The sequence below is a fragment of the Tasmannia lanceolata genome, unplaced genomic scaffold (genome assembly GCF_043159265.1).
Source record: "Tasmannia lanceolata isolate RefF3 unplaced genomic scaffold, GAP_Taslan_0.1 ptg000008l, whole genome shotgun sequence".
Lineage (NCBI taxonomy): Eukaryota > Viridiplantae > Streptophyta > Magnoliopsida > Canellales > Winteraceae > Tasmannia > Tasmannia lanceolata.
This window is the reverse complement of record NW_027518685.1, coordinates 69,983,083-69,993,445: the sequence shown is the minus strand read 5'-3', so window position 1 is coordinate 69,993,445 and position 10,363 is coordinate 69,983,083. Positions and strand designations below refer to the sequence as shown.

The following is a 10,363-nucleotide window of genomic DNA, read 5'->3' as shown; positions in this document are numbered from 1 at the left end:
GTAAGAGGTAACACCATATATTGAAACAAGGGGTTTGCTAGGGACTATCACAGAAAGCCATTTTGTGGCAAGCTGTTGCATTTGAGAGCAGCCACCTCAGATGAATAAAGTTAATAAAACAAAATCTGATGAAAAGTGAGCCTGTGAGGCTGCTCTCACATGCAACAGCCAGCCATGAAATGCCATCCGGGATAGTCGCTAGCAAATCCCTTGAAGCAATATATGTACCACAACCCAATCAATGTAACCATCGACTAGACACATAAGATATAATCTAGCAAAGCGACAGGAGCCTGAAACCCTCATTAGATGAACAATCTTAATTGTCTAGTCAGAAGATTTTTGTCCTCGTTGTATATGAACCCGTAGTTAATTTCTCATTTTCTAGCATTTGAATATAACACATCGCAATAGAGTTTTCAAATGAACAATTCAGATATGATGCCAATGTAAATTCCGTAACGGGAAGAAGTTAAGAAAAGACCTTTTCAATTCTTTAGATGGTAGGAAGAAGCTAAGAAAAGACCTTTTCAATTCAGATGTGGCAGGAAGAAGTTAAGAAAAGACCTTTCAAATTCAGATAAGGCGCCAATGTAGAAATGAATAGTGATACGAATAGATGTGCCCATATTACCTTTTGGTAATACAGGTTTCCAACTGTAAAAAATTGCACACCCAATGGTGTTCATCCTCATCAATCTGGTGTGCCCAGCTAGTCAAGAACATTGCCTCCAGTCCCGAGGTGATCAAGTGTTCAGCTTGATTATTAACATTATGTCCTCATTTTATGTTAAAAGCATGTCTTTTATCCTACAGTCATATCCTTTTATCCAGGTGAGGATCACCCAATAATGGTGAGACTAGAGGTAATGGTGGCACGCTAAATGAGTGGAACAAATGTCTAAGTGCTCCACATGTATTACAATGTGACAAAAAAACATAACGGCAGCCCCATCCTTCTAGAAAAACAGTCAATTGAAATTCATTTTATTGAAGAAAATATCATACCAAATTTCCTTGTCATCTTGCTGTGTTTCCTCGTTAGACATAGGATTGCTTGAATCTGTAACATAACAAAAAGATAAGATGAGCAAGGCCAACTGAAGAGCACTGCTATTGACAGTTAAACCCCTTTTATCTACTCTCATTTGTGACCCTATCAAAATCGTGGGTTCTTTAAGAATTTGCCCTAAAATTAATAATTTCCATTTGTAGGCCATGACAAAGGTTGACATTATACATTCACCATGGGTTTATCCACAAAGCATTGAATAGTAACCATGAGGTCAACTGCCACAACAACAAAAAATGAATGCCGTGCAGTTTTCCCATGAGAAAAAAGGTCTTGAGGCAAGAAAGAACACCATACACCTGATCATTTTTCAAAAAAAAAGAAAGAAAAAAAGAACAGAAAAGAAAAATCGAGATGTTTTTTTTACCTTTCTCACTAGCAAACTTAGTCTCTGAATTCTTGACCTTCCCCTTCTCTCTGTTGGTATCCTGCCTACTTGGCCGCTGAGATTTCTTTTGCAAATTATTCCTATTATCAATAACAGATGCCAAATTTGAAGAGCTTTTGCTAACTGATGCCCTGTTCTTGACTGCAGTTCTTTTTTTACCACCCTCTTTCTAAATTGCTTCTCCAACTACAGACGCTCTAATATAATCGGAATTCAATGATTTGGGTTTCAAATTGCCAGCTCTTGCAGTAGAAGTCGAATGACCATCTTCATCAGATGACTCAGGGACCAGAGAGCATGTCTCAGAGACCTGTACCTGCTCTAAATCTTCTGAAATATTGTAGCTTCTCAGCAATTCCTTTGTGGGTTCTCCAAGTTCCAGAAGGTTATGTCGAAGTACATATGATTTCAGCTCATCACGCAATCGCTGAAAAGGCTGTGAATTCAAGCCACAACGCATTAGCAAATTAGAATTATGTGGGAAAGAAAAATCAAGACAGGCAATGTAACAAATATCGTTCTTGGGAATTTCTAGGCAAAGGAAAATCTCAGAATATATTAAATTTCTTTTATTTTTTCCAGGTTTATATCAGGAAAAAAAATATAAAAATAAAGTTATTTAAAAATACATAAATATATAAAATTTAAGAAAAATATATAATATAAAAAAATCGTAAAAATGTCAGGATAACATCATGATATTATTGCAATATTTTATGATATTATTGCTATATTTTTAAAATCTAGGGATTATTTCGGAATTGTCATTTTATCAAAATGTCGCCGTAAAAACGTGATAATTTGAAAATATTGGAGATATTTGTGGCATAGAATACAAGCAGTGTGTGTAATGTGAAATTGAAGAATATACGGGCCTAGATACCTCACATCCAGACTCTAAGGCAAGCTTGAAAAATCCAAGTGAAATTGAATGCTTAGCGGCAGATTCAGATATCTTAATCTGTGATATCCAATAAGAGACAGATGAGAGAACACTGAATTTCCGCCTGTTTGTCGACTTTGACGCATCAGAGGCAGGTGTATCACAATTTCCCTAGCTGCTAGTTGATTTCTTTGTTCTAATTTCTGATATTGGAGTAATGCTGCTAACCGGTCTCGGTAGTGGGCTGACAGAAGACTTGGCAAGAATTGAGAGGCGTCTGGGTGGTTTAGCAGTTTTTTCCTTGTCAGAAAGATCAAGAACACTCACACTTTTGCTTACATTTGAGACCCTGCGCAAGTATGAAATTAATCTCTTCATCTTCTTCTACAGAGGATGTCGTAAACATCTAAATTTGAAATACATAAATATAGAAAGAAATAAAATTTATATTATAGCTAAAATCTGCCTGTACCAAAATATCTTTCTCCCTCCCATTTTAGAAGGAAATTATATGCTGAAAGGCCGTATGAACACATAAAGGCGGTACGATAAAGGTACCATCCTTGAGATTTGGTCCAACAGCAGCCCGTCAAAAAGTGAGCTGCTGTAGGATCAAATATGAAGGATGGGATGCTGAGTACGTATTCATAAGACCTTTCATCATATAATTCTCTTAGAAACAAGTCATTTCTCTCATATTTTGATACTAGACACACCATCTCTCTACCATCTTTTCTTTACACAGAGTTCAATTATACATGCTCTTTAGAAGATCTTTTTTTCATGTATTTATTTATCCCTTGATCTCATACACCAAAGAAAACAAGAATAAAAATAAATAAAAGGTTTGAAATTTTGAATGTAGTAGGAAGAGAGGACATCGAAATTTCGAATTTAAATATAACTGTGAAGTTGGATTTCTAATGGATCATGACTAGTTCAACATGTCGAAGTGAATATGTAAAAGTTTTAACCTAAAATTTGTTTAGAAAGCTTTAAATATGTAATTTTATCAACAAAATGATGTATTGCAAGCAAAGATTATAATTAAATAAAATAATAATTTCAAAGAAATCTATATCAAACAAATTTGATCTGGAAATTTATAAATGATAAAGTATGCATATGATCGGTTACTATAAAATCCATAAAACAATAACCAAAAGAAAAAAATTATTTAAATAAATAAAATTTAAGAATAACTTATGCGCAATCTGTTTATGTATGGATCTAATAAATAAACAATAGAATAATAAAAGAAGAGGATTAAATCTTTCACGATGCTTGCGATTCGTGGGTCCAATCATTGATGGTGGATCTGTCATGGATGGATTGAGAAGTTGGTATTCCGTAGAAGCCCTGTGTGAAAATCAATATGAATGCCGAAGATTTGACGCGCGCATCGCCCCAATATATAAGATCGAGATTAAATAAAATGCTTTGGAAAAAAGTATAAATTCTAGTTTGTATTTGTGTATATTAATGGCTTGTATGGTGAAAAAAAACAATTGTAGAAAGTCTACATTATAGTAAAGTGTGTGCAGAGAAAGAAATGACTTTTTTTAAGAGAGTTCTCCTGTAACCTTTTGAGCAATAAGAGGCGAGGAAGAGAGAGAGAGAGAGAGAGAGAGAGAGAGAGAGAGAGAGAGAGAGAGAGAGAGAGAGAGAGAGAGAGAGAGTTGCACCAATCGAGGGAAATATCCCCACCCCACCCCCTTCTAGGATTTTGAGGGGAAGAAAGAAATGAAAGATCCTCTTGAGAGGAGAGCCTACTGTTATTTTTTTAGAAGTAGGATAGGAGTTCATTTTTTATACTGCTATAAAAGAAAATGGAAGAAAAAAAAAGATATTTGGGGAGTGCCTAAAATAAAAATGATTATTTTTAATTGACATAGGGTTGTATGTCAAAAAAAGAACCTTTTCTATAATAGGAAAGTTCGTCGAAAATTGTGTTATCTTTTCTGAAATGACACGTCAATGGTGTTTTATTCAATTTCGCGTACTGTGAGAAAGACTATAATGCCTCGTTCATTTTTAATTGTTCCTGTTTTTTAATCTCCACCACCACCGACGACCATCGCTGCAACTCGAAAAAGGTGGAAGAAGAGGAGAAAGAAGAGAAAGAAGACGATGAAAAAGTGGACAAATTAGATGAAGAAAAGAGCGTAAAGAAGGAAACAAAAGAATCGACAATGGAAAAAGTAGAAGACTCCAGAAAAAAATTTAAAAAAAAGAAGAGAGAGGAAGCAGAAATTGGGGCCGTGTCGATGAGAATTGCGGCCGACTTCGTGAAATGTGGCGTCACTGAGTCGACCGAAAAATCTCACAGAGTCTACTCTAAATTTCACCAAGCTGACTTTAAAAAATATTGAGTCAATCCTAAATCTCACCGAGTCGACCCCAATTCCACCAATACGACCCCAACATTCTCTTCTTCCCCTTTTTCATTTTTTCCGATCCATTCTTTCGAGTGTCGATTCTCCTTTTTTTTCTTCTCCCTCTTCTTTTCCATTTTTCTAGCATCTTCTATTTTTCCCGACATCGATTCTTTCTGTTTTCTTCTTCCTCTGCTTCTTCTTCCTCCAAGTTGCAGCAATGGTCAGCCATGGTGGTGAAGATTAAACAATAAGAAAACAAAGAAGAATGAGAATAAGGCATTTTGGTCTTTTTAATCGTACAACACCAAACATACATGAAATGTCATAATGGTTCCATTCTGAAGTAATTTCTCCAACATAACACAGTTTTTGAGAAACTTTCTCTTCTATATTTGGATGTATGTAGTTAGGAGATTTATTAGAAAGAACAAAGATTTTAGAAATATAAGTAAAAGAAACTTTTTGGAAAAAATAAGGACTGTAGCCTTTTACTAGTTATGGTAAAAGGTAATCTTTTATTGAAATAAAAAATAAAAGAACAATAGGTTACAATGAGAATTTATATGGTGGCCGACCGTGAAAATCACAAGGGCAGAGTGTCAAAACTCTGCCCCTTGATTTTTTATCCTGGTCAAAGCCCCTTTTTTGACTTTCCACTTAGATAAAAAATCAAGGGGCAGAGATTTGACACTCTGCCCTTGTGATTTTCACGGTCAGCCACCATATAAAAACTCGGTTACAATTACCCCTCTTTTTCATCTCTTTTCTATATAACAAGTGACAAAGAAGCAAACACATGAATAATATGTAGGTCGTAATTTAAATAGAATAAAATTAAACTAAATAGACACCTATAGGATACCCCTCTTGTGTGCCTGATTTGAAAGTATGGTATCCAAATAAATAAACTCAAAAATAAATGACAAAAAATAGTAAGAAAAAACTAATGGACACAGTAAACAGATTGGGGCAACAACATACAACATCCAATGAGAACACTCTCAATGGCAGCTCGTACACGAACCTTGCTCTGAATTGTTGCCTTGAGCACACAGGACCACATAAAATGAAATTTATACAACAACCTGGCTTTGATACCAAATATGATGTGGAGCGGAAGTGAAAACCAGGTGGATTCTAAACATTGGCAGCATAAATCATTGAAACTTCTAAAATTATACAGTTATACTCTTTGATTTGGTATGCTCTGATACCAATCAAATGTAGAGTGGTCAGCCAAAGCAACTTTTAATCACAGGAGTAGAAACTAGTAGAAAGTCTAGAATTGGTGTGCTTTCAAGCCACTACAGATTCAGTCCTCAACTTAAATCCAAAGACGTAGCAACAAATATGAAATTGAGGCGCCCACTACAAAAATCTTTACCTCCCTTAGGCCATGTTTGGCTCTCAAGAAAAATATTTCCGACCGAAACTTTTTCTAGGGGAAATGTTTCCTTTCCTCGATTTAGAAGGGAATAAATTTTTGAATTAATGGGTCATTTTTTCCATCTCAAATAATTTATTTTAGAGAAAAATAAAGATTAAAATTTGCAAGATTTCAGCCCATATAGCTGAAAAATCTTTACCTCCCTTAGGCCATGTTTGGATCTCAAGAAAAATTCGCATGGGTGTAAAACTTGTGGCCCCACCCTAATGCATAGGTTAGTCTAGATTATGGTGGGGCCCACGCTAATGCATAGGTTATTATGAATTCATGAAGGATGCTGTATATGTGGGCATCCATTGGGGTGCAGCTGTCGAGCAAAGACATATATTTTACTGTTTTGTTCTTTTGATATTTATGAAAACACCAAGGAACCAATAGTGACCAAGGGTTAAATGGAGAAGATTAATAGAGTTGAGAAAATGGTTTTACGAAGTTGACATGAATTTTCACAATGTTAGCACTTATGGAAGCTAATTTTTTATGGCAGTAGAGGAAACCTTGGCTACACTGGGTTTTTTAAGTTAGGCTCCTCCATCCAGCCAGATGTACCTGTGTGTGGATCATACAAACCCAAATGATAGTATTAACTACTAAGCAATCCCAGAAAAAAAGAACACATGGTTGAAATCATGGCAATCCTAGAAAATCCAAAAGCCGTGACTGCAATAAGATAGTACAAAGCATTATAATTATTAACTGCATATTAGGTCACAAACTCTTAACACAGTAGATGCATAAATTAAAACATTAAGTGGAAAGTTTGTGAATTAATATTCAACTAACATTCAAAAAAAGAGGAAAGAAGGAAAAGATGAAAAGAAAATCTGATCTTGCCAACAGGTCTCTTCTTCCTCCTTGTCCATCTCCCCCCCACCCGAAGACCACTGGAACAAAAGAAATAAAGCAAATCAAATGCTATATCTGGATGGTAAAGGGTAAAACATCAAGGATAAAGGGCAAAATGAAAGAAAAAAAAAAGGCAAAATCTGGATGTAAAGGAACATACCTGAAGTCTGAATCTCTGTTATTGCTTTCCTTTGGTTCTTGCAATGAAGAAATATAGCTAACAAAGAAAGGAGGAGGATGCAAAGATAAGAAATGAGAAAGAAGCTGAATAAACTTACCGGTGAGCAGATGGATGTATTTGTTGTTCCTTTCCTTTCCATTAATCTAACAGCAGGTTGGCTAATGATAGGCATGATAATGTTGTTGCCGGCCGCCGCTGTAGAAGAAAGGGGGTTTCTTGTATTTCTTCTGTAAAAGCAAGACTTCTCTTAACCGCTTATTTCATTTACCCAAGACTTCTATTTTGTAAAAGCCGGACTCCCCTTACCTCTTATTTCTTTTACCCAAAATTTTGATTTATGATGATTTGCCAAGAATCGAAAAATAAGAAACTGAAATAGTATGAGCTGATATTTTGGGTAAATTATCCCAAAAAATCCTCTAATGTTAAGCTACCGTTTAGGAAAGGGGTGGACCGGCCGCAAAATCAAATCCGAGGCAAAATTGAATTGGTTCGGGGAAATTTAAATTGATTGGCAACTATATGTAAGGGCGGCAAACAATTTCTTATAGGAGGGAAACCCAAAAAACTTTTCCAAAGAAACCTTTTCCTGGAAGCGAATGACATTTTGTAATCCTACAGGCTTAGTATATATTATAGATGGATTATAGATATACATACCCATCATGGGACCAAAATTGAACATTTTAGATTTTCGGATAGTTCTTTAGTCATACTCATGTGAAGAATATTTCTTATCTTGATTGAAGTTAAATATATTTTTTAAAATGCAATAAAAGAGAGTATTCCTACCGAAACCTCTGACAGCCTAACCGAGTGTGGAACCGAGCAAATCCCTACAAGCCACATAGCATAAAGGGAGTAGTTGTCCACTTGTTAAGAGCTCAAAAATGAATTGTATAAGTGCTCTTCCCTTCGGGTTTAGGTGAGTGATGATGAATATGGGTCCGTTAAAAAGAATCTCTATTTCTTTTTTGACTCAAAGTGAAATCTTTAATAGCTCTCCCGTTTCTGCTTTCTCATTTCCTATCTCCTCCTTCAATTCCACCCAAATTCACTCATTTTCTTCTCCAAGATTGTCAGTGGTTGGTCCTTCATTTGTAGTAGAAATTTCAAATGCACTTATGTCCTTCATTTGTAGTAGAAATTTTGCAAAACAAACCATTCCATAGCTTGTTGAACGACCAAGTTATTTATAAAGAAGCATCGACTAACCCACTAAGAGAGATTTGCTAGGCAATTTCACGAAAAGCCATTTCGTGACTCACTTTTTAGAGAGAGAACAGCCACATACCAGCAAATTTTGTCTTATTCATTTAATTCACATCACGCATTTGTACTGTCCTGTTCAGTCTAAAATGCCTGGGCACAGTTGGTCAGTGCAAGCATGTGTGGGGAGTGTGTATATGTGTGAGTGATGCAAGGGCGTGCCAGCCAAGGAGGTATGAAATCGGAAACTCATTTCGAGGGTTCGGCAACCGAAATGTTTCCATCTTCTGAGACTGGATTTTAGGTGATTGAGATGAAGAGGGGAACGTCACTTCTTCCTCGGGCTGTCTATACACAGATGGAAAGGACATTTTTAGTACAGACATAATGTCAACTGAGGAGATGTCGACACGCGCAAATTGTCAACGACACGTCGACATGCATGACTCGCGATTGGCAAGGGAAACGTCACCGAGCGCAGAACGCAAATGTCGCTATCGATTCAAGCAGAATGCAAACGACTCTCAAGGTTTACAAGCCGTTCTATTTCAACTAAATGACAAAAGAATATAAACAAAACGGCAATGCGAGGGATAGTTGAATTAAAGGGAAGGACTCACTTGGGAAGATAAATTCATTGCATCCTTAATCCGGATAAAATCTATAGCTGGGAAAAGTATAGGTATAGTACTTGAAAGTAAAGATAAAATGTAAAAACTTGTTTGGATTTTGGTTCTGGTACCTCTTCCTTGGAGACAAACGTCTCTTTATATACCTTTATTTGGATAACTATAAATACCCGAATTTACCCCTCCCTCTAATATTCGTCCCCTTTGTGAATCAAGGGTAATTTTGTCATTAGAAGTTGGATTAGAATTAGCGCTTCTTTAGAAAAGCCTATAAATACAACTTTAAGAGTGATTAAGAACCCTAAACCGTCTTTGTGGCCCTAAGAGAAGATCCATGAGGAGAAAGAGAGGAAGAACGCGATTCAAGAAGAGACAGCGTGAATCGAGGTAAGATCTATGTTCTATATAAGGTTTAGCATGTTGAGAACACTAAAACAAGGATTAAAGTATTTAAAAGATAAAATTTGTGATCAATATGGCTTAGAATAAGAATATTTTGACTGATCTTGGATTCCTAGGGTTAGTATCGCCCTTCGACCCCCAACAAACCCAAGAATTGGCAGTTATGTCATAGAATTTTAGTTTTAGAAACCTTAACCTAAAAGATTAGATTATTTTACAATAATTACTCGTACCAATTCGGAGTGTGAAATTGATTTAGATGGATTCCTCTCGTCGATATGAATCCAACGAATCCGACCACGAGCGAATCAGAGCTAAAACGGAAAAGTTATGGTCCGTTGAAGTTTTGGGAAAATCAGGACGAATCATGAATTTTCACAAAAACCAGTCATGAATAGTGCTGCGGGCGTCCGATGAATAGTATCTGGCATCCGATGAATAGTAAACCGAGAACCCGAAAGTGTGCAGAGGCGTCCGATGAATAGCGTTGGGCATCCGATGAATAGTGGTGCGGGCGTCCGATGAATAGTGTCGAACTTCCGAACTCATTGAAAATTTTGAAGTATTTTTCTTAATTTTGGGAGGTTTTAACCATTGCTTTGGCCACTATCCTAGGCCTATTTATTGATATGAATGCCATTGTTTGGGATAGGTATTGTGCCCTAGAAATTGTTGAAGGAATATATATTCAGCATTTGAGGTACGTAATTTCGTACTACTTTAGTGCTACGATTTACATTTCGAATACTATGCCATTGTTGATTGTGAATCCCAAACTCTCTGAATCTTTGGAGCCATTGATAAACTTTAGACTTGACTTGGGTCTTGCATGCTAATTCCGTTATTTTTTGAAATCTATTGAATCTTATGGCAAAGAGACTTACATTGAATGCTTTTTCCATTATATGAATCTTTTGTGAAAACCCAT

General features: G+C 36.1%; 2 long non-coding RNA genes across 2 annotated transcripts; both read right to left on the bottom strand.

Annotated features, from left to right (window-relative positions):
* Positions 1 to 522: 522 nt before the first annotated feature.
* LOC143885570 (uncharacterized) lies at positions 523 to 2,685 on the bottom strand. The gene is made up of 3 exons (XR_013253503.1): positions 2,344 to 2,685; positions 1,440 to 1,896; positions 523 to 1,063 (listed from the first exon to the last, which is right to left on the bottom strand). It is a non-coding gene; the product is annotated as an uncharacterized LOC143885570 (long non-coding RNA).
* A 4,221-nt stretch (positions 2,686 to 6,906) lies between these two features.
* LOC143885571 (uncharacterized) lies at positions 6,907 to 8,109 on the bottom strand. Its single transcript, XR_013253504.1, has 3 exons — positions 7,988 to 8,109; positions 7,175 to 7,422; positions 6,907 to 7,052 (listed from the first exon to the last, which is right to left on the bottom strand). It is a non-coding gene; the product is annotated as an uncharacterized LOC143885571 (long non-coding RNA).
* Positions 8,110 to 10,363: the final 2,254 nt, after the last annotated feature.